Here is a 4,345-nt window from a genome sequence, read left to right on the forward strand (position 1 = left end):
GGGGGGGGAGAGAAGAGACTGCAGTCAGCCTCAAGTTCTGTAATAATGCCAGAGGCTGCTCTGTCAGGCACAATTCCCTACCGTCCACCCAATGCAACAGCAACTGTAGAAATGCCTGTGCGGCAAGATATCCAATGTGAAGTGATTCAACGTGAACTGAGTTTTAAAAAAAGAAAAAAAGGAAAAGCAGTGCAGCATTATCACAGGGCTGTGAGGCAAAACACTGCAATGCATTTAAATATATATAGAAACTGATTTAGAGCAGGGAGAACTACAACTCTAGACGAGGTTCTTCTGTTACGCTTTCAGTGTAGACATGCCGCTGTGATTTTGTAATTACATGTAGATAGTTGTGCTTCATGTCCTATGCCTCTCTACACTTTATGTTTGCATGTGTTTAATCCTGTCAGCTGGTATATTTTCTGCAGTCACAGTGGGCAGAATGACTTATAGGTTTTGATAAGAGAACAATGGCGTGGTGGATTGGTCATTATTCGGAGTGCATGGGTTGAAACGCCTTTTTTCCAGTTTAGGACTGAAGCAGCCGCTGCTTGATTAATCGCTTCGTAATGTCGTGGTTTGCTGCAGGGTGAAATGCAAATGCACGTGGTACCGCTTTCCTTAAAAAGAAAAGAAATTATCAAAACCATCAGTAAATTTCATTGTTCATGATATCCACACTTTACTGTATTGACTGTATCCTGAAAGGTCAGCCATTAATTGTGCAAATAGATTCACTTCTTTGACACCAGTGTCCTCACCAGAGTCGACAAAAAAGTAGAGCAATGCGCCTTATAGTCAATCCACACTAGCTGTGCACTGGTAATTGTACCGCTGGAAAAGTTATTTGGTAATAAATCCAAAGGTGAAGCACCAGATTCAGCTACATTTTGCTGGACGGTTCTTTGAATGTCAAAAGGAAGCTTGTTAAATGCAATATAAATATACACTATTAGTCCAGCATTAATAATTGGCAAAATGAGGTTGACAGCATAAAGTTAACGTTACCCGAAATTATTCATTTAAAATCAAAAAGTTTTCATAGTAAAATAGCAAAAGGATTATCCTGGCATGCAACGGAAATCCAACTGAATTTTCAAATCTAGAAGTGTGAACTGTCAGGTGAAGGTCCCTTTGATGGGCAGAGTCATCCTTTGACCCATTTTTCCATTTTTCTTACTGGAAGTGCACCCTGTGGGCTTTCGAGAAATCCTGCAACTACTGGGTGTCTCCAAACAAGCTGTCACTAAAGGCCACCATCATCATCAGAAGCCTCACACCAAGCCAGAGTGGAAGTGTGGGATCTGCTTTCATTAGACAAATGGAACATGGTTGCTCTAGGCCACAAGCCTCGGGCTATAAAGTGGGATTGTATAGAGCGGTAGGAACGATCGATAGAGATGACCTGAATTTAGGTCAAGATCATGCCATATGGTTAAAGGGTTGAGATAAGGATAAAAAGGGACAGGAAGAGTGACAGAAAGAAAAGGGGATAAATGATAGATACCAATAAGACAGAGATGCCAAAGAATCTAAACAAAGATGAATATCGGAGCACAGTGAAAACATACAAGTAGAAGACTTTCTCTCTTTTTTTTTATCTCTTTTCTCGCCTTTCCTGACATGACCTTTTCAGAATGAGAGGCTGCCAAGAATGCACTCCCTGTCCTCTAAGTCATGTTGGTAGCACTATGCTAGACTAATGGTGCTCCAATGAAAACCAGGGTCATTCCTTAAAGGGTCAACTGCCACCCTTCAAACCCCTCCTATTTTTCTTCAGTAATGTGTAATGCAGCTTCCTTGCATCAATTTGTACTACTATTACTCCTCATCTATGTGACAGGAAGAAAACACCCTCTAAATGCTGCATCATGCTTGGGTTCAAAGGTTAACAGAGTCTATTAGAAGCAATATGGACTGTGCTTTGTAGAATTTCAGGCTTCAGTGATTAGAAACTTCCTTGGACAATGACTAAAGTGCAGCCACTCCTGCAAAGATTAATCATGTTTCATCAGTGCAAAAACATCATTCACATCTGTGCATCTGTGGGTGATGCATGTGGAAGAAGAGGATGTGTTTACGTGTAAAAAAAAAAAAAAATGAGCATCTGTTTTATCATTTCTTCCCTCTAACGCACAATTTTTCCTGGTTGCCAATCACCACTATCTCCATCCTCCACTTTGCAATCTAATGAAATACATTTTGTCTGTCAGTGCTTTCAGGAAGAAGATGCATTTTTATTACACAACCACCAAAAGTGGCAATTCTTACTGGCAAATAAATAACAATATATAGCTCATGAGACTGTCTGCCAGTGCCATCACTGCTTCTAACATGTTTTATTCCTCCTCTTTTTGTCAGCACATCTAATTTCTTCCCCTCGCATATTTATTAGTTCTCAATGGACCTTCTTTTATAATGTGTTTCATCAAAGACAAGCGATCACCTTCGGTTCACTCAGTATGAGCTCACTCTTTATCCCAAAATCTCTTCTTTTCTGTTAACAAATGAGTGACCCAAAACATTGAAGAAGTTTCAGTCCCTCCAAACATCTCAGTCCACAGGAATAGGAGGTCTTGGATTTAAATCAAATAGATGCACAGGTAAATATAGTTGAATATGTCTGAAAATGTGGTACCTGTTTGAATAATAGCAGGCTACTGTAGCTACTCAAAAGCCTCTAAAGTAAACAAACTAATTTCTTGCTCAAGCCTGGCAGGTAAGTCAGCCAGCATCCCACAGCGTAGCAACAGAGGAGAAAGATAGAGAGTTCCTCCCTAAAGACAGAGGGACAAGAGAGCAGAGTCTCTGTATTTGGACAGAGGCCAGGCACTGAGGCAGAATCAGGTCACTCTCAGCCATATCCATCTCTCTGCTTCTGTCCGCCTGCCAGCACCAGTACAAAGAGAGCTCTCTTCTGGATTGTGCAGAGGAATCAGTAGATACAGAGTGGAGAAAGAGAGAGGGGGCAGTGAGCGCACGCGGAAGCGAGAGAGTTGCTCAATGCGATTAGTGGGGGACTGAAAGAGATCCGCTCTCCAACGCTCTCTGATGTATGGCCTAATCTGGGCTTGCGCTGTTGTGAGGGCCCATTCCATCGGCTGCAAGTTCCCAAAGTTAATGGCACACGTTAAACCACAGAGACGTTTACTTCATGTCACTTGTCACTACTCAACCACTAAAGGCTCCAAAGAAACAATTTCTTGCAAATGTAGCTTTTCTTTTTCATTGCGGTTATTATCCTGCTTCTGGCACTTTTAATTACTTCACCGATCAATCTATTTTTATCCCTGAACATTTGTTGACTATGATTAGCTTATTTTACTGTAAACCTCCTGATTATAACATGGCGACCATTCTCTCACAAAACAGCCAATGAAAATAAAGTATCATAGGAGTTGCTCTTTGCATAATTAGCCACTTGGATATCTGGTATTTTCCTTTTGCCCTACTGTGCTAAATGACTAACCTGCCAGGATGATTGGTGGCATTAGGGAATTATGTCATGACTAAGTGGGTTTGCAACGTTTGGGTTTTTTGTTTTGTTTTTTGCAAGATAAAATGTCAACATTTGATTTTTCTATAATGAAACATTTTTTCCTGTATAGATCCTGCAGCAACAGGAGTTTTAGAGTAAAACACAGAACACTCACAGCTTACACTTCAATTTCAATTCCTTATGAAAACTTGCAGTTCACAATTGGAAACAATCTAAAACTTAGTTTTAAGTTTTTAACGATTTTTTTTGTTTTGACTGGGTCATTAGTAACCATTTATCTCATTTAAAAACAGACTTGTTCAGATCTCTGTGTATGTTTTGCAGTAGAAGCATTAACTGTAACTCACAGTAGTTCAGGAAGATGATGGTACTTGTATCTTAGGCAAAATAGCCATCATTCAATATTACTCTCATCCTGTTAAAGAAAAAACATCTTTATGACTAGAGTAGCCTAATGTGCACTATTCCCATTCCTAAGTCCAGATTCAAAAAGGGAGAGGCATTGGCAAGGGGCAAGCTAATGTCCAAAAGAAAAATATAATTTTCTACCAGAACCAAAACCACCAGGTAAAGTATATCTATATACACAGAAATCGAGTCTGTTAGCTCAGATGAGCCTACACTGTTTGTGTGACTAAGAGTGAGTGTGTTTCACACTGTGCTGAGACACAGTCTATCCAGTTACTGACCATTGCACTTGTGACCATGACATACACACACCACCACCACCATAAAGTAAAGGTGCATGTAATAAGTGCATAACGCAATCTGATGAAACTTTGCTATATTATATTGTGTGTGTGTGTGTGTGTGTGTGTGTGTGTGTGTGTGTGTGTGTGTGTGTGT

General features: G+C 40.2%; 1 protein-coding gene across 2 annotated transcripts in view; it reads right to left on the reverse strand.

Moving 5' to 3' along the window:
* plxna4 (plexin A4) overlaps positions 1-4,345 on the reverse strand; it is a 238,369-nt gene that overhangs the window by 198,165 nt on the left and 35,859 nt on the right. The window lies entirely within an intron of this gene.

The sequence above is a fragment of the Pundamilia nyererei genome, unplaced genomic scaffold (genome assembly GCF_000239375.1).
Source record: "Pundamilia nyererei isolate P.nyererei 1_Seehausen unplaced genomic scaffold, PunNye1.0 scaffold00052, whole genome shotgun sequence".
Classification (NCBI taxonomy): domain Eukaryota; kingdom Metazoa; phylum Chordata; class Actinopteri; order Cichliformes; family Cichlidae; genus Pundamilia; species Pundamilia nyererei.